The sequence below is a fragment of the Python bivittatus genome, unplaced genomic scaffold, assembly GCF_059951505.1.
Source record: "Python bivittatus isolate LINGU-HERP-01145 unplaced genomic scaffold, Pbiv_v1 ctg000200_np1212, whole genome shotgun sequence".
In the NCBI taxonomy this organism is placed as follows: Eukaryota; Metazoa; Chordata; class Lepidosauria; order Squamata; family Pythonidae; genus Python; species Python bivittatus.
Genome location: NW_028277040.1, coordinates 14,354,353 through 14,379,315, shown reverse-complemented (window position 1 = coordinate 14,379,315; position 24,963 = coordinate 14,354,353). Strand labels below are relative to the sequence as shown.

The 24,963-nt window shown below is 38.0% G+C and overlaps 1 protein-coding gene across 3 annotated transcripts in view; it reads left to right on the top strand.

Annotated features, from left to right (window-relative positions):
- Positions 1–11,168: 11,168 nt before the first annotated feature.
- The window catches only part of GULP1 (GULP PTB domain containing engulfment adaptor 1), a 186,913-nt gene continuing 173,118 nt past the window's right edge, over positions 11,169–24,963 (top strand). For all 3 annotated transcript variants that reach the window (XM_088135725.1, XM_088135728.1, XM_088135724.1), the window contains exon 1: positions 11,169–11,589. The gene's annotated coding sequence lies outside the window, so the exon portion shown is untranslated. The remainder of the gene's footprint in view (positions 11,590–24,963) is intronic.

Sequence of the window (24,963 nt, the reverse complement as noted above, 5' to 3'; positions counted from 1 at the left end):
TTTTTTCAATTTGTATTAGTTTTTACTGTTATAATTATAATTCTTGATAAAATTACTATTAAAAAAGATTTAAAATTAGTACTTTATTAGTGGCTTGTATGCTATTGTTTTGTGAATTCATGTAGAAGCATGGAGAATGATTCAGATGACAATCAGGATAACAGAAACCTTTGAAATATGGATTTGCAGAAAACTTAAAATATGTGTTGAACTTGTGCAAAGTGAGATGGGCCTCCAAAGAATGGAGAAATTAGTAATACTATCAAAAAGAAGAAATAGGAATATTCAGGACACATGATACATAACAAGAAACATCCACTACTTCAGTTAATTATACAAGGAAAGATTTAAAGGAAAGACAACATTGGAAGACAATTCATCTCCTGGTTGAAAAATCTATGTATATGGTTTGGAAAAAAAACCAGAAAAACCCACATCCTTGTTTTGGATAGTAACATCAAAGGATAAATAGCACCGATGGTTGCCAACTTCTGGTAGGAGAAGGCACTAAAAGAAGGAGACATCACTGGTGCTCTTATCTCTCACTTCAGTCACTTCTCTTAGCATTAAAAATCAAGGAAACTATTCATGCTAATTAATATTGCTGACCAGAGATTTGGCTTCACATTGATTGCTACTGATTGTACCAGGTAACTTCAGTGTACTGCTATGTCATCCTTTCTCTAGCACAATATTATTGGCACTCACTATTTACATTTCTTGGATCTCCTCTAGTTCTGTTAATGGATGCTCCTGTATAGACTCTTGCTTTTATAAACACTTGGTCAAAACAATGAAGTCTGACTGACGAGAAACAAAACACACATTACTCCAAATAAATAAAACATATATAAAATGGCTCCTTCTTGAACATTCTCTGACCACAATTTCATATCTAAATGTAACAACATTTAATTTTTAATGATCCGGGATTGTGCACATATTCAAACAAGAGATTTAATTCAAAAGCATTTCAATCGATTTTTCAAATCAAATTGACTTTCCAGATCAGATTTGGACAATCACAGTTGCTGCTTTGCATGCACAGAAATTGATTTTTATTTCAGTTTAATGCAAAAATATGAATAATACCAACCTATTTGATAATCCTGTTCAGACATTTGAATCAGACTGACTTTTGGAATTGATTCAGATTGTGAGACTGAATTGGTTTGATTTTCTGTATTAGTGATTTGATATATTTTGCATAATTAACATAGGCTTAATATGATCCATGTGGCTTATTTCACTCCCTTTGTGTTGTATAGTATAGTATAGCCTGTGTCCCATATCATATTATGGTGAACTTTTCCCCAACTCCCACAATCTTGGCAGCATTAAGTTAAAATGAAGACAGGGAAACACACTGTAATGATGTCAGGACAACAGTGAAGTTTTATTTCACATTACAAGATGGTGAGGAAATTTCAGGGATATACTGCTATTTTCTGCTTCACTCCTGAGCTTCTAGTTCTGCCATAAATGATTGTGAACCACAAGAAGTCCATGGATAAGGGGCACACAAATATCTGAATAAGCAAGTAAATAAATATGAAATGCTCAGAATTGCATTTTAACTTACATATTATAGCAGTCGTTCCTGGTTCTGAAAAGAAAGGATTCTAGAATTCAAAATTAGCAAAACTGAGGGCTGAATGATTGTGCTAAGTTTCTATGAAGTAACCCCCCCCCCCCCATTATCAAAAAGAAAAAAAGAAAAAGAAAAAAAAAGAGAAGAAAAAGGCTAGATTTTCTTAGCTATGCTAAATCATGCTATTTGTGAACTTTGGAGGCCAAAGCTAATCATTTTTAAAAGTTCCAGTCCTTTGACCAAACACCATGGTTCCCTCCCCCCACCCTCGTATTGTATGAATCATAATAGTTCCAGGAGAAGACCTATCACAGATGTAGCCATTCTAATACCCAAGCTAAGTTACACATGTAGATTACTATTTTAGGTTGGTTCATATACAATGGCTATGTCCTCCTACGGTTATTTTAACATGGGCTACAGTTATTTTTAGTCAGCTATTTTACAGTATAAAATTATAAAGCAACTGTATTGTTGTATAGTCATCCAGGTTTGACATGCTTATTATTACAGTATTATTAACTAGCAACAAAATTCAAGATGCAAGTGAATGAGTATAGGATCTGGACTCTTCATTTTCCTCCATCTTGTACTGGAAGGATTTTTATTCCTTTTTAAGGATGAGGAATCTCATCCTTAAGATCTTAGGATCAGTTCCAGCAAGATCACCCTATAAGTCCTGCACGATCCTGAAATCATGGAGTTGTGCAAAGAATATAATAGATAGCAGTTTTTTTTTCTATGAGCAGAGAAGCATTTATTTTTTATTTGTGGGATTGATGTTGTGCATTTCCTCCAGAAGCTCAAGGCAGCATACATAATGCTTTCTCTCCCAATTTTACTCCAAAACAGATGTGTGAGGTCGGTGGGCTGAGAAAGGGAGGGACTGACTTCATGTGCTTCCAGGGCTGAGGTGTGGGGTTGGGCTGAGGATGAATGTGGGTCTCCCAGATCTTATTCCAACATTTTAGCCACTGCATCACACTGGCATAAACCAAAAACTTACATTTATTGTTGTGAATGTGTCTTTCTTTGTGGTTATATCAACTTGTACTCTTCTGCATTCAGGACACGGACATGATTTTTGGAGTAATGTAACCAAATGAAAGCACCTCATATAACAGCTAGAGTTAGAAAAGTGTATTATATATTATGCATAAACTACCACACTCTTTTATGAATTTGCATCTCTATACAAGTTCTGTGAACTATAAATATAACAAGAGTGACATAATGAATGGGATGTTTGTTTTGCACATCTCCCATTTACTATGATCCTCAATCACTAGTCGAAGAAAAATCTCTTTGGCTAGCCTTATAGGATGGGAAAATAAAATGTGAAAACCCTGAACTCCATAGAGGGCAGGCAGAATTTAAAGAATTCATAAAATAAGTGCCAATTTAAAGAAGTACCTGTCAGCTTTTTTTAAACAAAAATTAAATTCATTTGATTTCAGATTAATGGTTGCTTTTTTCCCTGAAAGGCTATTCTCTGGATTTGCTTTCTGGATTAATAAAAAGTGAACAGTGGCTATTACTGTAGCACTCACCTGTGAAAGATGAAGGGAGGAAAGAGAAATGAATTATTGTTCCCCAGCTTATGAACATTCCTTTACCATTGGAGGATGCACAAGGAATAAAAGAGATGTGACAAAAATTAGTTTCTTGTCCTTTCTGCATGGAGACATTGTCTCTGCCCTACCATACCTGTGACCTTGTGAGCAATTCCCAAAGCATAGTTATACAAAGGGTACATATTTTGTGACAAGAATTATTTAAACAAACCCACAAACAATCCCCCTCCTCATACATTGTTCCTCTGTAAGTACTCGCTTCAATGCCAGCAGTGTTTGTTGTTTAAAAGGCTTCCCATTCCTATGACAGATTGAGGTTGCCACCTAAATTGGGTGGGAGTGGCATAGCTTATAGGTTTTCTAGTCCAAATCCTAGGTTCATATTCCTGCTAAGCCAAGCAACTTATAGAGTGACCTTGGATCAGCTCTTCTTTTTTAATTGACTTACATTATAAGGTCCTTGCAAATATGAACTGCTTGTGGCAAGACTATGCTTCCTTGAGTTCTTTGGGGTAAGGATGGAGGAAAAAGTCAGTTTTGGCACAAGAAGGAGTAAATTATTTTCAGGTCAGAAATAGACCTGCCTTTTAGCCCTTATACTGGGATGGGAATCTGAGAGGTTTCCATCTGTCATGAAGTCTGAGAAAAGAGCCAAAATAACTATCTTCTTCTCCTAGCTTGATCATACACTCCTAGAGTTCAAGCCAGTGAGTCCAACCCCTGCTCACTGTAGGAGTCCAAATTAAAACATGCTAGATAGATGGCTATGTACCGTCGACTTGGACACATCCAAGGAAGGGGAATTCACCACCTCTCTGGGTAATTGGTTGCAGTGTTAAGCTGTTTAATGTTAGGATTTTTTAAGAATCCAACTTCCTGTAACTGAAATCCAGTTATTTTATGTCCTGTACTCTGGAATGAGTATTTCAGGTATGTGAACAGTGCTATCATACATCTCCCCAAATATATATATATTTTTAATCAAGGCTAAACATACCTAGCTCTGCCAGTCTTTGTTCGTAGGACTTCGTTTCTCGTCCCTGGATCACCCTTGTTGTTCAGCTCTGAACCTGTTCAAACTTCTCTGAGTCCGTCTTTAAATGTGGTGCCCAGAAGTAGGCTCAGTCCTCAAGGTGGATTCTGAACATTACAGAATTTAACGGAACAATTACTTCTGTGATTTGGAAAATATCCTTCTGTCACTGCAGCCTAAAACTTCATTTGACTTTTTTGCAACCACATCACTGTCATGGGCTTTAGGAATAACCTTGAAAAGCAGGAGGAAGAGCTGCAACCAAGAAAACTGTCAGATAAAAGAAATTTGAGTCCAAGGCAGAAATGTAATTTGAGAAAGCGTCTCAGGCTTGACCCTCCCTAGTTTTCCTGGTACTGGAGGGAGGGAGGGAGGGAGGGAGGGAGGGAGGGAGGGAGGCACATCCAGACTTCCAAGATTCTGTTACTATAACCTTATAACAAAAATAGTTTTAGCATTCATAACTTTGGTTTCCTGGTCCAGCCTACTTCAAAGGGCTGACAATCACACTGCTAGTTCACATACAGTTTGTAATCCATTATTACTCCAATATCTTTTTCACAAATAGTTATCAACCCAGGTATCCTCCATCCTCTAAATGTGCATTTTGGTTTCCTAAGTGGAAAACCTTGCATTGGTCTTTATTAAATTTCATTCTGTTACTTTCAGCGCATTTCTCTAACATACCATGACTTGACTTTTATTTCTGTCTTCCTGGTATTAGTTATTCTACCCCATTTTGTATGTATGTTCTGTATGTATGTTTGTATGTAGTTGTTCCACCCCATTTTGCAAATTTAAAATGCATTCCTTCCATTTCTTCATCCAAATAATTAAGGAAACATTGAAAAGTAGAAGACCTCATCAGAACTGATTCTTTTGATACCCCACTTGATATCTCTCTCCAGTTCGATGAGATCCTGTTGATGAACACTCTTGGGGGCAATGTTTGAGTCAGGTATATATCCAGCCCATCCTTAACCAGCTTGCTAATCAGAAGATCATAGAGCTTTTTGCCAAATGCTTTCCTAAATTCAGGATACATTATGTGCTCAGCAATTTCACAATCTATTAAAGAAGTTACCCAAATAAAAAATAAGAGAAGATTATTCTGGCAAGATTTGTTCTTGAAAAATCTTTTCTGGTTTCTGGTAATGAGTGCATTGTGTTCTAATTGAATTGATGTCAGACTGGACTGGGGTTGGCTGGATCTTCCTCTTTTTCTCTTTTTTAAATGGATCTGACTCATTTATTATCTGATCCACAAATCTGGTCTTAGTAAGGTGGTTTCAGAAAAGTTTGGTTTTTATGCAAACAATCAGGGGTAACATAAAGGCACGTTTTCCTTTGTCTGAACTTAAAGACGTATTTCCTAACAATATTAAAAGTCATATACATGCACATATTATGTTGAAATGTATTTCTTAGCCTCTTTTTTTCCTGTTTACTTGCTTTGGGATGGGGGGATATAAATACTCCAAATAAATAAAGTATTAATATGTAAGTTCAAGAGGAAGTACAAATCAAGCAGGTGGAAATACATAAGATAAATCAACAATGGCTTATCTTGAAAAAGGTAAGCAGAATTGGAGCAGGTTAGTATTTGGATAGGAGACCACCAGGAATCCCATGGCTTTATGCTAGACTGGAAAGTGAAAAAAAACATTCCCCAAGAAGGGAATGGCAAGCCATTATTGCCAAGAAAGATGCCTGGACCTCTTTGTGTAGTCACTAGGAACTGAGCTTGTCTTGATGGTGGCGTCTCCTTTATCCAACAGTATCACCTTATCCGGATTGGATTCTGGACTGTTCACCACATCAGTTCCCCTCTTCACCAAGTTTGAACATTATTAGCATACTGATGGTAGGTGTCAGCCCCACTAGGTAGACCAGACCAGGAAATCAACTACACAGAAGACTAAAACTACTTTTACTGAGACTGGCTATAATAACAGAAAGTTGCAAATGTGATTGTGCGGTACCTCTTCCCCCTTCTTATACTTCAGTGAATCAGGAAGGTGTCTGTCTGAGCGGCTTCAGAGTGTTACCTCATTCTCTGGACTTAAAAAAAAACACACCTTTTCAGACTCTTGTTTGGGTAACGGTTCTTGCATATTTCCATCAAAGTCATCTTCCTTACTCATTACAGTAGGTAATTCGCCCAGTTTCTGCCAAAAGCTCTCAAGCAATGACCAGATGACTCATTCAGTTTTTCTTGAGGGGGAATCAGTTTATTAATTAAACAATTCTTCTATCTGACTTCTACCAATATCTTTAAGATTTCATCTACTGACTCAGAAGAAGGTCTCAGTTCTCCGTAAAACTTTTAACAACATAATCTTTTGTTATCATAATATAATTAAGGCAGGTGGTGGAAATTAGGCATTCCCTTGGCATTTCCCTCTCTAGAGAGCTGAATCATATGCTATTGTTAATCATCCCAAATTTTCTTTTGCAAAAGAAAGAGGACAAGTATAATTAACATCTTGCTATTCAATCTTTTGTGATCCTTTCCAAAGTGTAAATGTAGTGTGCCTACTTTTTTAGTACTTCTTTTAACAGATGGCTACTATTTAGTCCTTATTTTCTCTCAGTAAAATGCTGCCTCCCCAGAACTTAATGGACTCTAACTGAGCACAGCCATCATGGCCATAATCTGGAAACCTGCAAATTGGAGACCGATAACCTCTGAAGAGTTACATTTCTTATACAGGTTGGATATACTTATAAATCAACTATAAATGATAGATGATAGATATATAGATAGCCTTCGAGTCAGGGTTGACTCCTGGCAACTGCCTGCACTGGTCCCTGCAGTTTTCTTGGCAAGATTTTTGGAAGTAGTTTGCCATTGCCTGGTTCCTATTCAAATGAATTTTCAATTAAAAAAAAAAACTACTTGTGGGACTGTGATTAGAGATTTTATTTTTGTGTTATATCTTGCAAACATTTACACACATGAGAAAAGGAGATTGGATGAGCTTGTGTAGTTCCTGGTGAATGGCAAAATAAGTGTCTTTTTTTCAAATTATGGAAGAGGAATCTCATACCCATCATGCCTCATTTGTTAATGTTTCATTGTTTAAACAGCTAGGCCTCTCACCCAGCAGGTATTTACAATAGTGAATTGGTTTCAATAATGCCTGTGCCAGCTTATCTATTTATGTTCAAATGGGATATGGATAGTTAGGAAGTTTGACCAGAATTGGAGAAACCAGTTTCAAGTCCATTCAGCCATAGAAATCCAGTGAGTGTCTTTGAGTCAGATATTACTTGGATCTGACCCAAATTGTAACCGTGACCCAAATTAGAACCTACTATATTTGTTAAGATTTTTCTGAGACAGCCCAAAACATTTTAATGTTTGTGAGTTCAGTAACCTCTCGCTCAATGGTGGAGTTAAGGTCCAGTTTTGCCAAAACAGTCACTCTGAGATTTACTATAGAGTGTCCTGGGAGATTAAATGCTCTGATAGTACTTTGTTCTTGTTTTGAGTCTTATGTCCATTAATTCTTTTGTGCTAAGTTTGTCCTGTTCATCCTATATAGAACCAAGAGTGGCATTGCTGGCAGATGATGGCATATATTACATTGGAAAAGAACATGTGAAGGCACCTCTAATGTTGCATGTGAAGTTTTTGAGACCTGTGATGGTGCTGTTGATGCAAATGTGGGGGAAGAGTAGACATCTGCGTTTGTTGTAGGATCTGGTTCCTGTGTTAGCATCATTGTTTGATTGCTTTATTTTGCCTGTGAGAATCTGTTTCAGGTCTGGTGAAATCTGTAAATTGCCATTTTAGAACCATGAATATATGACAGTATCAGGGAGGGTGAGAGACTGCCAAACTCCTATACATCAAAAGGTTTCAAGCTATTTCAGAAGACCTCAACAAACATAATGGATATTTCATACATTTTAATTGCTAACTGATGAAGTTATCTGTCTCACTTGCAACCTGCATCTGTGTAACTACTTTCTCCCTTTACTTGCCTCACCCCTTTTCAAATCCTACATCAATTTAACCATTACATGCATTTAATAAAGTGACCTACAACTCACAAAAGATTACACTTTTTAATAAAATCAGTTAATCAGAAAAGGTGCTACCAAACTCCTGATTTTGGGCTACCATAGACTAACACATATCTCTCTTCCTACAATGTCAGTCTTAGTTAGGAAATGAAAAATGGAGGCAGTTGTGATCTTATCCCAGAATATGCCTGATGGTAAAGAGGAAAATGAATAATTAATAATGATTTTTTAGCTTGAGAATTTAAACCAATGAATATGATTAAGCTTATATTTATTGAGAAAAAATGAGAATAAGCGTAGTACAAGCATATAAATAAATGAATTAATAATGAATTGATCAGGATTTTCAGTTCTAAAGAGAACAAAGTTTATAGCTGCCATGTCAGGTAGTTTGGATTGAATTTAATAAAATATGTATGTTGAGTCCCTACCCAGCAAATTGTTAGGGCAATACACTATCCATGCTTATGCTAATATTTCTATAACGTTGAGGTTACACTACATGTTCTGATTACCCTTTAGCATACCGTAACCACTTTACCTTATTGTGGGCCACAGCTACGCTCTGTAGGTGTAACGGTATGTGGGAATGACCTTGGGAGACTGGGCCCAGAGATGCTGCTTGGGGAGCAGTCAGATAAGAGACGGCATAGCCCGCAGCTGCATAATGGGTGGAAAAAGAGGCTCAGAAGGGACCCTCCCTAATTTCTTGGGGGTAAAGGAGACAGGGGAGATCTGTACTTTCAGACTTGCAAGATTCTGTCAATGTAGCCTTACAATAAAGTAGAATTAGCTGGTCTGGTCACGTTTCCTATCTGGTCTACCCGGTAAGGCTGACAGTAGGCTAGTTCAGATAAAAAAAGATCTGCTTCCCAAGGTACTGGAGAGGATACATATAATGAAACAACCGAAATCTATGGTTGGTTAATACCCTCATTACGACCAACCAAACTGGCATAAGATTATATACAACCTATTGAGTTCTCTAGAACTGTTTATCCAAAAAGAAAAAAAAATCCTTTTTCATCTTGAAAGCTTGTATACCCCTTTGTGTCATTTGGTTAATTCTAATAAAAAGTATTACATATGGATTTTGCCTCATTCTTAAAATGAAATGGAATTCTTTTAAGTTAATAGGGTTGGGTTTTATGACTGCATTCCTAAATTACTAATTCTGTAAATGTGATCAGGATAGTTATTTTACTAAAATTTCAGTGAAAGATTGAATGGACATACAAATCAGGAAGATAGACATATGCAGGACAAAACCAATAAGAACAGTCCACAGAACTGAATGAGAATTCTACTGAAATACAACTAAATCCAATGCTACTTCATAATTAAACTAGGGATTATTGTTATTGTTGTTGTTGTTGTTGTTATTATTATACTTTTTTTTGCTGAGGATCACATTTCTACAGAAGTACACTGGAAGACAACCCTGAATTTCTATAAGCAAAGTTTTTCTGTTTCCACTACTACGTTCTCAGGCAATCTAAAATGACTGTCCCATTCCACAGATCAATTATTAAGGGGAAATCCCTAGTCTTTCAGGTAAATACAGTAATTTGTTTGAGCCACACTCTATGTTATCCACACAGGATTTTGGAAAGGCTTTAGCTGCTAACTCTGAAAACACTAGAGCTTACACCTCCATCCAAATTCTTCCACAGATTGCCTTCTTTCTCAGTATTTGAGGTATGAAAGAAAAGGTAGAGAAAGGGTTTAATGAATTCATCAGCTCTGCTGATACCTGACTCAGTGTCAGCCAAATCATGCTTCTCCTTACTTTCTGAAAAAGAGAGGAAAGGAAAACATTGCAAAGGCTCTTGTAACTTGAACACAATAAACCGATAGAGGGTTGACACATTTTAAATTTTAAATTTAACAACCCTGGCAGAATAATAGTACCCATCACCTGGTTTTCTACCCATCTCTGATGCTATACCGCCCAACTAGCAAGGCATAGATTCCTGATTTCAATGGGCAAGTTTGATCTGGCCCAAGGATTAATAAGGCTTAGTAGGCATTAGCTCCTCATTCTAATTTGCAGCATCTCAGAGTTCAGGAGTCAAACTCAACTTGAGGGCAACTGTACAGTTTCCAAGTAGTGTGACTTGTGCAGAATGGCAAAGCAAGCTGTGACCTGCTAGGATTTTCTGCAGAACTATAAGACCAATGTCTTGAAATTGGAAATTAAAAGTTAAAAGGAAACATACTTTGTAAAGAGAAGTGATTGGTTATTTTCGTAATTAACACCAAAGCAACTTGGAGGATGGGCTGGGGGATAAAAGCCCAACTGCTTTTTTTTCTTCTTTCTTTTTGTCATAGTTCACTGCAGAGGTGGTAGGATCAACAAGCCCTGAGCCTCAGCTTCAAAGCTTGGCTCAACTCATTTGGCTCAGGGGGTGGTAAACTCATCAATCCTCCAGCTGGATTTGGGAAAAGTGATATGCGAGCTGATAGCTACTGCATCTCTGGTTCAGTATGATACCAATGAAGCTTTAACAAAAATGCATTTGTTTATTTAATTAATTCAACTTGGACATTGCCCAACTCCAACTGACTCTGGGCTGTTCACAAATAATAACACAAAGACCAATACATGCCAAAACCAAGATGGGCTTTGTCTATTTATTGTCTAGCGAGCGGACTATAATCACTGAAAACTTTCATTCCACCCGCCCTCCCCTGGTTCACAATGGTCCGGGAAGAGAATCCAGAAACATAAAGTTCCAGCTCCTGAATATAGGAGGAGAAGGAAAGAGCCGCTACACTTGCTTGGGCGCAGCAGCCCACCCCTCCGAGCCCCCACGGCCGGCCTTAGGCTGAGGGAGCCACGCCAGCCTGCAGTTTCCAGCAGATGAAACGGGGAGGGGGGGGGACGAGGCGGGGAAGCCAGCCAGCCAGCCAGGGCCGTGACGTCAGGAAACTTTCCCTCAGTGGCTGAGCCCAGAGGCTGAAGCCAAGGAGGCGGCTGCGAGCGCCGCTTTTCTCTCACGCCGCGCGTGTGTCCGCTGTTACGAGTCGCGGGGCCGGTGAAAGGCAGGCGGCTGTCGGGGCTGCAGCTTTCGCCGCTCCTCGCGAGGGGCCCCGGAGCCGTCCTCGGCTGGCTGTTTCGCCGCATTCGCTCTCCAGCGCCCTCGCGCCCGCTTCCTCGGCCCAGCCCGCGCGCGGAGTCCGGGAAAATTCCCCCGCTGGAATTCGGTAGAGTTGGACGAAGGGAGAACTTGATGACTCGGCATTGGCCTTTCGGCGACTGACAGCGGGAGGAGGAGGAGGAGGAGGAGAAGCAGGAGCGGAGGAGGAGGAGGAGAGGGAGGAGGAGGAGAAGGCGGGCGTCGAGGGAACTCTGGCTGGTTTGTTCTTTTACTTTGTCTTCTTCGAGGAAGGGAGGCAGGAAGGAAGGAGTGGGGAGGGAGGGGGTGGAAGAGCTTGAGAGAGAAAAGGGAATGGCTCTGCTTTATTTTGTGGCGGCAAAGAGCGCGCGTGCGCTCGTGGCCCGAGGGAAGCCTGTTGAACGCCGGGCGGCTTTGCCAAGGATGCTGCGGAAGAAGAGGCGGAGGGAACACCCCCCCCCCCGCGGGGGTTCGGGTTGTTTCTCCAGAGGAGCAACCCGCGGTTAGAGGGCTCTAAACTTTCGGACGCGACGAGCTGAAGGCTGCCCCAGGGAGTTTTTTTCTGGGGAGTGTAACCCGCCTCCACTCCCAATTCACTTTGGACCCTGCGGAGTCCTGCAACTTCCCTTGCCTCCTTATTCCTTCTCTTATCGCTGCTGGCATTGTAGCCGTTCTTCTGACACCGGCATCTTGCCCTCCATTAGAGCAGGCGAAAGTTGGCACTGTACTTTTGCTTTCCGGAAAAAGGAAGGCGCGCTCGGGTGCAGAAAGAGAGATGCGTACCTCAAAGCTGAAATCCCTAGGCTTTTCTTAGGTGCTTTGCTTTAATTCGACAATCTCTCCACCCCTCCAATTGTTTTGTGTGGCTCTACGAGTTCCGTAAAGTAGCGGACCGCTCAGCCAGCACTCGCCCATTTTCGTCCAGGAGCCGTTTTAAGACTGCGGTTGTGTGTCACAAGAGCCAGCCCCTTTATGCTAAGAGAAACTTATTCTTCAGTAAACACGCGTGCGACCGGGAGATCCTGTGTAAAGGCTGTCTCTTGCCTAGATAGTCGCTTTTGTCCTGACCCTCAACTTCGTAAGAGGCGCTAAGCTTCGGCGCGGCGCTTCTTCGTCTGCCACTAATTGGGGAGCTATGTCTGGTTTTCGGTTGTAGACCCCGCGGCGGCGTTTCCTGCTGCTTTGTTTTTAGGTTTAGGCTAAAAGGTGGATGGTAGTTATCTGAGGTAGTAATCAGTGGATTTCTATGTTTGCAGGCTTCAGTCCAAAGCCAGTGCCAGCAAGTGTCAATCGGTGGATTTTTCCGCCCAAAGGGATGTTTTGGTGCAAGTAGAAATACAACTGATAGAACGAAAAGCATTAATTGAGTGACATGCAGCGCGTATGGGAAAAGCCTTGAGAAGGGAGAGGTTTCAAGACAGAAAGCTCTTTCTCTAAGTATCATTTGGACCATACGAGTATTTTTTTTTTTTAAGTTAAACAACTGGTGGTGATTTTAGGCTGAAATCCTACACCTAAGGTTACATCTTGATATTTTGTGATCTACTACTAATATCGAAAATTAAATTTGCTGCAGCTCCTTGATAATGCACTGCTGGCATTCTTTTTTCTCAGAAGATCCTTTGATGGGTTGGTGGGAATGACCCATACTTTATTTATTATTACATAAATTTGTATACCACTCTATCCCAAGACTTCTGCAGTGTACAGCAATAGAACATATAGTAGGACAACATAGAGCAACCCAAGTAACCTTAATTCCTAAGTGTCCAGTGAAACAGAACTGTTTTAATCACTGTTAGGATTTTTCAAAAATCCTAAGCTGTTTTACAGAAAATGTTGGATATGTTTCTAAATATCTATATTTCCATTAAAAAATCAAACTGGTAAATATTTTCAGTAATATTTATTATCAAATGAATTTAAGGATACAACCTACTTCTTAAACTGACATAAAAACTTCAGTTCCCGGGAGTGAAGGTTGTAATAGTTATAATACTAATACGGACATAATTAATCTGAACTGGAATTTAAAGTAGAAAAGTTCCTGTGTTCTCAAGATACAAAGTACATTTGGGAATCAAATGAAAGATAAACAATTTTAGCTTTTGTGGTCCCACAAAAGATGATGGGATGCTGGTTCAGCCAAAGCATTTTACTCTCGGAGGACAAACCTGACATCACTGCAAAGATTAATGAACACAGGATAGTTTTGCAAAGTCATCTGGTTTTATGGACAAAAGCATACATGTGACTTAATTCCTTAAAACATAACATATGTGGGCAGCAACATCAGATTTTCATTTAAGATGGGCTGCAATAACAGCTTGAACTTTATATTTCAAAACTGCACTCAGAACAGATGAGGGAAGGGAAAAAAATAAAGTTCTGAAGAATAGCATTTTGTAAGATTTATTCAATTAGTGGCTGACATGCATTCTTTAGTGCTAATTATTTATGATCTAGTGAATTATACATAATACAAGACTATTTAAAATTCATTTTTGATACGAGAAATGTCAGGACAGAGGAGTTTCATTTTGTTCTTGAATGCTTTGGCATTAACTATTTCCCTCTGCCTAAAGGCTAACCTTGGAGAATGATATACAGATGTGTTGCTGTATTTATAAAAAGCATCTGGGTTTTTTTTTATGATGATAGTAGTTGTCATTTTTATCATAATTATTAACTCAAATGCATTTAGTTTTGTGTTGCTGGAGTCCCTTTAAGTCCATAAACACTATCTTGGCTATTTTGAAAGAAAAAGTCCATGGAGTGTGCCAAATTGTTTCAGAGACGACAAGGTAGCCAATTCTTTGTGAAACTTACTTAACGTCTGTTGAAGACAAGAATTACTGTGGCTTCCTCGTCAATAACTTACCATGAAGGCCAATGTGTTTTGACTATAGCTTTACCAGGCACCATACCAATAAGTACATGCAATGCTGTTAATTAATAGTGTTGCTAAATTAACAGGTGGTATTGCTTTTGCTTGCATTTTGGAATGATGATATTTAGCACACATTTGCTCAGACATTTCTCATGTTTTAGTATATGCTTATTTTCATTCAATAGCAGGAACCTTGAAGGCAGAATAGGAAGAACTATGATGTTTTGTCGTGCTTGCTTTGAATAAGGGCAGGCAGGTACCCAGACACTGGTATTCTTTCAAGGTGATGATAGGATTGAGGGTGATGTTTTATACTGGACAAATTCCAGCAGCCAATGTGGCTGCTTTCTGATTCTGACTCAAGTAGACAAACTATGTTATAGCTAGCAGCTACTAGCTATTGAAGAACCATTCAGTTATAGTTCATTAAGGAAATATCTTTCCTAATAACTAAACAATTAAAAAAAAAGTGGTAATCTTACTTGACAGCTTTGATAATGCTTTCTTTTTTGCAGTGGTAAAACCAAAACAGTAACTGATCATTACAAATATGAAACTGTCGTGTGCTGTATTAAATATTACTACTGGCTAACAACACAGGATGTTGATGCAAATGACCGGTAGCTCTGATAGTTCTGTGACTATTGTGGGCTCATTTACTCAATTCAGCCTCTATAGTGAGCAGGGTTTCTCAACCTTGGTGACTTGAAGATGTGTGGATTTCAACTCCCAGAACTCCCCAGCCATGCTGTCTGGGGAATTCTGGGAGTTGAAGTCCACACATCTTCAAGTCACCAAGGTTGAGAAATCCTGCTCGGTTTCTCATTCAATCTTACTCTTCCATTCTCAATAAATTCCTAAATTGCTCTCTGTGTTAATTATTTTCAGTGAAAGTAGGTTGATTAGGAATGGCCTAGTAATATATTATCCCTGTTACTTTGCTCCATGTTGAAACAGTTGCCAATTCTGTTAGACACGAAAAGTACAATCGTGCTTAAAGAAAATTTGAAATTATACTGATCAAATAAACAATCTGTTTAAAACTAAATAGATCATTAGAAAGTCGCACTTTTTCTGCTAAAGCAATAGTAATTTTCATACATATTTAGGCCTAGGTAGGGAATAGGGAAAATAGTAAAGCTTATTGTCATGCTTTATTTAAAAATGGTCCTTTAATTTGATTGTTGTTTGTTTGTGGAAGATGTGTTCAAAGTTACAACTTCACATGGTGCCCTTCTAAAGTCTTATTTCTGGAGTGTGCATTTCACTAAACCTATTTCCCATCCCCCCCCCCATGCTGTTATCTAATTGGTACTCAATACTTGCAAAGCCTAGGTACATAAATGAATTTCCAGCTCCTGTTATTACCTATTTTCACAAGAATGACTCTTGGTTTAATTATAATTTCTGTATCTATGATGGATAATTCAAAGATGGATTTTTCCCCTCAGATATATAACAAGACTGCTTGAAATAATTCTGACTTCACATAAATGCTAAGAGAATTGAGACTAAACATTGGATAAGCATAGGTTTTGGAGATTTTGGAATTACAATCTAAAGTTCAAAGAAAGCTACAGCCTTGGGGAGGAAAAGAGGAATTTAATTTAAGGAATTATTATTTTATTGGTATAAAATAGCATGTATTAATTCTATTTCACGCCAATGCCTACGTTTTACAAGATATTGTAGGGCTCGAGAAAGTTAAACTAGATGTTCCATGTTATTCATGGAAATAGCATCAACAGGGCTTTTAAGGTTAGGAGGTATTTACTAATTTAGAAACATGACAGACGGCAACGTAAAGTAATACATGCATAAAATCAGTATGGACTGAGAGGCTCTGCTGACAGTTACTCATGCCTTAGTCACATCCTGAATGGACTACTGCAATGTACTTGATAGGGGACTGCCCTTGAAGAGCATCCAGAAGCTGTAGCTGGTTCAAAATGCAGTGGTGTGGGCTGTTACGAACGCACCTCGATTGACGCATATTAAATTTCTGCTCCAGGAGCTGCATTGTTTGCCAGTGTGCTTCTAGGTTCAATTCAAGGTGCTGGTAGTTACCTATAAAGCCCTTCGTGGTATGGGGCCAGGTTTTCTGAAAACCACCTCTTCCTAACTGCGTCTACCTGTCCCATCAGATCTGGCAGGAGGGGCATGCTATGGGTCCCATCTTTGAAACAGTGCCATCTGGTGGGAACCAGGAAGAGAGCCTTTTCTGTCATGATGACTGCTCTTTGGAACACCATCCCCTCCAGAGATTAGATTACCCTGATGGCCTTTTGTGAGACCTTGAAAACTTGGTTCTGTCACTGGGCTTGGGGGTTGGGAGGCATGGCAGACCCTGTGGGATTGTTGTGGTGATGGCTGTAGTTGTTGTTGGTTTTTTTTTACTTTGGCTGCCAACTTGTATTTATTGTGACATTATTGTGATACTGTGTTTTTAATGGTTGTTAGCCATCCAGAGTCATGATGTTGAAATGGGCAGCCATATAAATTGAAATAAATGTGTAAATAAATGAGGATGTCTCATGGGGATATAAAAAAAAGAACATAAGAGAAACACTGCAGAATCAAACATTAAATCTATCTAGCATCTTATTTCTCACAGCTAGCAACCAGATTCCTTTGGGAATACCAGAAGCTGTTTTATTCTGGGCCATATCTTAGCTTAATATGCACTCTATAGTTTACAAACTGTAGCCTTAGTTAGACTACCTGTAGATGCCATAGGTCAAATATTGGTCTGATCTGTAGTTCTTTTAGCACTGTGGATTCTCAGAGATATGAAATGGAAAATTCATGTAATGTAAGACATCTTGATTACTAGAAAAATAGGAAATATTTTTCTTAAAACATGGGGCAAGAAGATAGAATACTGTAACGGATACACAGAGTTTAGGCATCACTCTAAGCCAAAATATGGTTGGTTTTAATACATTATGTGATCCAGCTATTATGATTCATAAACTGTAGTTTATGACTGAGCACATTTTATGAAGCCAGCCAACAGTAACTCATTCAGCAAGGCCTGGTTAAATAAACTGTGGCTTAGTGGGATATGTGAGTCAGTTCAAAACTTTCTTTTTATTAGATAACTTGAAAAAGACACACTTAGGGCCTTTCCCTACTGTCAAATTACAATGCTAGCCACCCATTCTTGAACTGGGAAAAAACAAACTGGCAGGAAAATTACTATCCTCCTTCAGCCTCTGTGGGTTATCACTGCTAATCACCTGATTCCACTCCAAGGCATCAGATTTTATATGCTTCAAGGCTGCCCTTGAATGGGGTTGGAATAAGGAGGGAATAGCATTATAGCTAATGATGATTTAAGCCTTTCCCATTCATGGGCTGGGCTCAGCCTGAAGGCAGAAAAAGATGTGGCTAGGACATGTTTGTGCAGTGCTTAAATGCAAGTGGGGACAAGGTAGCACAGAGAAGAGAAACGCGCACATGAACTGGAATGTTCAAATATGTGGTTTGGGTTTTTTTTTTTGGTTTGGTCTCCTGTTCACTCACGTATTTATTCTAGTCCAGTTGTAATGGTTATTTCTATTAGCAGGCAGAAATGTGCTTTTATGCTTCTAGGATGCAAACTGAATTAACTAGTAAAATTATTGACTACTAGACTGGATGAATCATTTTCTTTCATAATATTGAATACAGATATTGAAATAATCAATAGGGTCAAGGCAAGCAAAAACTCACCATTTCAAAATCCACAATTCTTTGCTGGATAATTTTAGTTCAGAATGTGTTGATGCGTTTCAAAGAAAAATTATTGGGTGAGCAAAGTTATCAGTTTGGCTTTCTCTCATACTCAGTTGTTTTTTAACACCAGTTCTTTTCTGTCTTGCTTATGGTGCAGTTTGTAGATGTTGGTAATTTTTTTAATCAAAAGTATTGAAGTATTTAATCAAAAGTATTCTCACCCACCTGAGTGCACACATCGACATTGATGAAGGCTAATATAATCAGTAGGTGTTTACCTGAAGCCTGAAAAGAGAACATTCTTATTCTAATGCATCTTCTTCCAATGCATCTAGTGCATCTTCTGGGTGATTCTCACAAACAAAACTCAACAGAGACTTAAGCAGTCTCTGCCCACTGAAGGAAAACAGATGCAACCCCAAAGATGTATAGTATGATGCAGGAAAGCTGTTCTTATATTAAAAGAACAGCTTTTGGAGATGCTGCACTGAAGCTGTAGTGGAGTTCTTTATATCTTTCGGATCACAGCTTGTATATTTTTGGCTTAGCCTATAGTTTCTTGCCTTGGGACTCAGTTGAGATTAGAAACACAGTCCTCCAAGTTGTAACTACAACTTGTTTGTTTCTAACCGCAGTGTTTCATCAAAATACATGTGTGCCCCTAAAAAGTTAAAGCAGTCAGATTCTAGAGATCCCCTGAGATATCTTCTATGCTAGCCCTGAATTCTTCATAATTCTGTGACACTTTATTCCTTTACTACCTTTTCTCTGCTCTTAGTGCTGATAGCCTTAGTTTTCTTTTCCTTGTTTGCAACTGATGGAGGAAGAGAAGCAGTCATCTCTTTGAGTTCTCTACTAGCAGCTGAGTGGGACCATTAACCATAGCTTGGATATCTTAAGATAGGCAGCTCTTGGTGTGATCTTTAGTAACCCCATTTCCCTCCTTGGCAGAATGGTACCACAAGGAGGATATTTCATTCACAGCCTGTTGAAATTTCATTTATTTCCAGTGATCTGAAATCTACCTACTTCCTGGATTGGTTGGTGTGTATGTGTGTGTGTTTTATAAAGGAGAATAAAGGGCTGCACAAGTAATGGTACAAATATAGCTAAGGAGACCAAACCCATAACAGTGCCCCTTAATCTGTTTCATATGTGCATAATTTGAATCAATAATGTCTCTTTGTCTTTTTTCCCTTTCAGTTTTGCTCACAAGGAACCTCATAATGGAAGGTACACATTTCAACATTAATATTTTAATGCTGTAATGGCGTACCTGTTTGCAAATAGTAAGGAAGGAGTTTGTAAAGGCTACTTATTCAGCCAAAATGATACTAATACTCATATCATTGCATGCCAAACAATAATTGTTCTTAATTATTAATAATTGTTTCTGCTCTTTGTTATGATACAGTGTTAGAATGTACTGCTAAATGACAATGTGTGTGCAACATGTGGAGGTTCATAGATGGGTAACATTTCTTATCTATTATTCAAACAAGTATATTTTATCTAAATTACCACTAATGGGTGTTTATCAATTCAGACAGCTTAATGTTAATTTACTTATTTAATTAGCTTAATTTTCAAATTTGTTTCCTCCCAAGAGAAGTTCAGAACAGTTTACCAGAAAACAATAAAAAAGGACTTAAATGAAACTATATAAATAAAACCACCACTGTTTATATTCAGTAAATACAAAAAATAGAACAAATTCATTTAGAATAAAAACAAGAAAAGCAAAGGCTTTCTTAAAGAGTCTGTTCCTGGAATAGTTTTTAATCTCATAAATGCCTGGGTGCAAAAGTATGTCTCCATTTTTTTTTTCCTGGCAGGATGTTTTATTATTATTAGATTTATATCCCACCTTTATTTTGTACAACTCACAGTGGCATACATAATGCTCCCACTTCATGTTTTACTCAAAACAACAATCCTACGAGGTGGGCTGGAATGAGAGAGAGTGAGAAAGCCACCTAGCTACCTTTTATACCTAATGGAGAACTAGAACTCACAATCTCCTTCTATCTAGTCCAGCCCTTAACCACTACACCATACTGTTTCTCTGAACATTTCCAGGCTGGGGGATGGAGGTCATAATTGGGTTGCTGTTGCTAGGAAGGCCCTATTCATTCATGACCATCACACTGTGAATCAAATTCATCAGTGGGACTGTGAGTAGAGCCTCCCCAGGTGTATTAAATGCCCAGATGGTATGGCATTATGGGAGTTCTAGGATTCTTAGCCATTTAGGGTAGCAGGACAGGTGGCAGAAAACAATAACATCCTTGTTCAGTCTTTGCAACCTAACATGAGATAGAAACTCAGTCAACTCTAGTTTAAAAACAAAAACAAAAAAAACTAGAATGTTCAGAATGTATTTTAATGTACCTATAATTTCAAAGAAGGTTTTGCTTATAGATTGAAACTTTTTTCAGCATCTTGAGTCTCTAACATAATTAAAGAATCCACAAATCCTGGAAATGAATATAAGGTAAATCTCTCATGGATTATTGCGCCTCTGTACACAAGTGCTGCTTCACTTTGGAATCCGAAAAAGAAATAACCATTCTCATTCTCTGAGGTGAACTATGATTCTCTTAAATGGTTGCAAGGGAATGGAATAACGGGGCAGCATAATGCTTGCCCAAGTGCTTTTATGTTTTGCATCACTATGAAAACAAGCATATAGAAGCAGAAATGTTTTGGGGCTCCCTTGTTTGGAAAGAGTGCTAGTCTTCTCTGATTAGTTGACTTTGGTTTCAATATTACCTGTTAATACCTGTCTTTCATAATTTCTTCACAAGATGGAAAAATGTCGGAAAAAGTACTCTTTCATTTCTTATATATCAGCTTATTGCAACAATAGTGGATATTTTTACATTAATTAAAAAAATCTATATACTTAGCCCTAATCTTAGGTAATGTGTATTACAAGTGCAGTATTATATAAATCACTGCTAGAATCAACTCCCCATTGCTTTTGATACAAGGTTTAAATCTTAAAAATGAACTTCAGAAAATGTGGAGGTATTTGAAATTTGATAGAAATTTATTTGGATTCTGAGTTTTTGTTTACATGTCTCAGATTTAATTTTGCAAATAACAGATATCTGTAGTAATACTGATCAGGGTGCAGCGCTGCTGAGTAATATTGTTTACGAATTAAAACATGCAAATAGAGATCCAAATGGCCATGACCCTGTTAGCCTTTTATGAGTGTTTAAAGACCTGGCTGCTCCCCTAGGAATTTGGGCTGGATGTTGAGCAAGCTCCACTACTTGATTGGTCTTTATTGTTCTTTTTTGTAATTGGAATGATTTCTGTGACCTCAGACACTTGTTGGATTGTTGATTTTTTGTGTTGGTTTTGATCCTTGTATGTCACTCAGAGTCATTGTCATGAGATGGGCAGTTATATAAATCATATCCATCAATAGATAAAACATCCAGTTTTAATGTCCAACCAAGTTTTCTTAGAAAGACTTTGGAAATCTACCATGGATAGAATAGTTAAAATCCTTGAAATAACACATATGTGATCTTAGCCAAAGATGAGAAGCAATGAAGTAACTGAGATGAATAGATTCACTGGATTGGATGCATTCTCACAGTTAACTATCAATTTTAACCTAATAAAACAGCACATACATGAATGATATGCATCTGGAAACATCTCCCTTCAGTCACTTGGCCTATCCCTTTGTATCTACAAAACAACAAGACAGGGAACTAGTGTTAATTATGTGTTTTCCATTGAATATGAGCAAAATACTGCAACTAAATCCATTAATATAGCCTATACTGGTTAGTCTGAAAGTTGTTAATAATAGGCTCTTGTTCAGCTATAATGAGAGAAGGTGATTAAGTTGAGTTTCTTGTTTGATTTTGCCACTTGAATGAAAAGAGGCACAAAACACTAGGAAATGGGATGTAGGGAATGTTTATCCAGGATTAATAAATGAGGGTTAGATTTAAAGGAGAAGTGAAATTTGGCCTTCAGCTTCAGTACAAGCTAAATGTTATACTACACTGGAAATCTTACTGTAATTTATTCAAAATGTTTAATGTTAATTGAATTTTTATCCATTTTATTTTTTGAAGTGAGTAGATAGTACAAAATGCAGGGATCGCCTGATGCCTGCCTTGAAAGATCTGCATTAACTACTGGTTACCTGCCTGGTGTGTTCCATTATTAATGTTCCATTTTGTATAGTTTTAAAGCATTTGTCTTTTTCAGTCCTTTGTGTTTTTGTTGGAAGTTAGATTTAAAGATGTATTCTTTAAATGAATTACTTTTAACTATGTGGTTTATTTTCTCAGAATGCACAGATGGTATGTTTGATGTCAAATTTGAATTACACAACTCTAAGTGCAGGGGAAATAAGTAGATCCTTGATGAAGATGAATAATTTGTTTTGATCTTCAATCCTCAGGAGACTGAAGAATCCAAAAGGCTTTCTTGCTTTTCAGAGTTATTTTTCTGTGGCTAAGGCTGGCAGGTTACCAATAGGGATGGGGATGATCATTGATAATATTGGTCCTTTATTTATTTATTTATTTATTTATTTATTTATTTATTTATTTAAATTTGTTGGCCACCCAGCTCCAGTGGACTCTTTAACCAAATCACAATGTAGTGTATTGCAGGGCTGTGCGTGCTTTACAATGATTTGGAAGAAGTGTTTCAGACCATGCCTTATCACAGCTCATCTGTGTTATTCACTGAAGCTGCCCAACTTTTTTCAGGTTTCCATGTGAGCCTGAAAAAGAAGTGCTGCTGTTAGATTAATAGAATTATTAATTAAACTTAATGCTACCCTTAAAATAGCGGCACTCTTTCATGCCTGTGCAGAAGCTTGAAAAAGGGCAGGCGTTAAGCACTTCTGAATCATTTTCAAAGCTTGGACAGCCTTTGATATGCTGAGAAAATGGAGATGCTGAAAAAATTGGACTTTAAATTTCGTATTTAAGACACTTTTTGAAATGAATACAAGAAAACAAAGGAAAAAAAATAGCTTCAGGTTTATTTTAATACTTCAACAGTAGGTACACATAGTGTTATCATCTGAAACATTTTTAAATGATGAGGGGCTTATTAAATACATATCTGGAGGTTCAGATGATGAAGGCCTCGAAGACCTGCTGTGACAATTCATTTTTGTGAATGAAATACTCATATATGTGACAACTGAATTCTATTGTAAACAATAAAAAATTATGTGGATAACATCCTTTTGATCCGGCTATGTATGGTATCCAGTTTATGCCAACCTGATGATATGGACAGACCTAGTTAGAGGATTGTCACTTACTGAACATTGTGGACTATTAACTGCTGAAATTTGTCGGAGTTGGCCAAACTTTATGGATTTCAAAGAAAACCAGTGCTTTTCTGAATGAGTTGGTAGTTCCTTTTATTCTTGAGAAAGACTCCTCCTATAGGTTAAAAAAAGAGCACTTGTTCAAGGACAGTATCCATTCATTTTTTTATATGACCTTTTACAGTTAATGACTCAAATTATTATTGTTTCATTTTGTTGACTATCTTGCCTTGTAATTTGTCTCATTTCCACTGTTTAAATTTACTGTTTCATTTAGTATTGTCCCCCTTAATTATGTGACGATGTATACATTGTTTTTCAAGTGATAATGTAAAAAGCTCACTAGACTCAGGAGGTAATTAGTAACATCTCAGTCACAGAAAAAGGAAATCAACACTGTTTTTGTCCTCTTTGCTATTTCTTTACTGTTTCTTAATTCATTACAGGTAGTCTTCAGTTAGCAACAGTAATTGAGACTGGGAACTCCATCACTAAGCAACGCAGTTGTAAAGCTAAAAATAATGTGGCCATCCCAGCTTACGATGGCAGCTCCAGCAGTTCTAGTTGCAGTCATTAAGTGAATCACATGCAGTCGTTAAGTGCAATTTCACGAGATTGTGACTTGTGACTTCCTGCCAGTTTCCCCATTGACTTTGCTTGTCAGAAGCTGGCAGCAAAGATCACAAATGGTGATAACGTGACTGCGGGACGCTGCAACCATTGTAATTGTATGCTGGTTGCCAAGCACCCAAATCACGATCAAATGAGTGTGGGGATGCTGTGACAGCTGCAACTTTGAGGACCGGCCATAAGTCTCCTTGTTCAGTGCCATTGTAACTTTGTATGGTTGCTGAACGAGTGGTCACTAAGCAAGGACTACCTGCACATTAGAAGTCACAATATTTCATAGTATTTCTGTAATGCAACTGCTTATACTATTTCTAAATGTATTCATCATCTTTACAGCATATTGGATGGACTGTAAGTAGCCTAAATAATTATCATGATTGTCATCCTGTATAAGGGTTAATTAGTAGAACTCTGGATATTATGTTATTATTTGGATTTTAAGTGTTATATTTATAAAGTAGAAGAAGAAATGTACAAAAACCATTCCATTTCACTGCAGTCTCAAATGGTACAGTCCACAGTTCTATGCAGGCTAAAGAGAATCCCAGCATTTGAATTCCTAAGTGATCAAGAAACTCATAATGTTACCAGATGATGAAGCATGGCCAGAAATATAAAATTTCTAGAAAAGTTTGAAACATTTTAAGTGTAAGAATACTGTATACAGTGACTTATCCAACCACCCTTATTTGTCCATTCAATATGAAAAGCAAAGAGTGGGGGGAAAAGACAATTTTCTCCATGGTAGAAAGTAAGAAGAGTCCCACAGGGATCTGGGCTGGGACAAAGGTTTTTTAGCTTCTCCATAAAGTTTTATTGACTAAGCAGTGAGCAAGCCAAGTATGCAGAAGATACCAATCTATTCAAGTGATAAAAACTAAAAGTGACTGAAGAGTTGCAGATGCATCTCTCTAAGCTGGAAGAATGGTCAGTCAGTGGCAAATGCAGTTCAGTTTCAATAAGTGAAAATTGATGCAAATGAAGGCCAGAGGAAAATCCTAACTTCGTGAATCTATTGATGAGGTCTGAGCTGTATGTAACCAGCCAAGGAAAA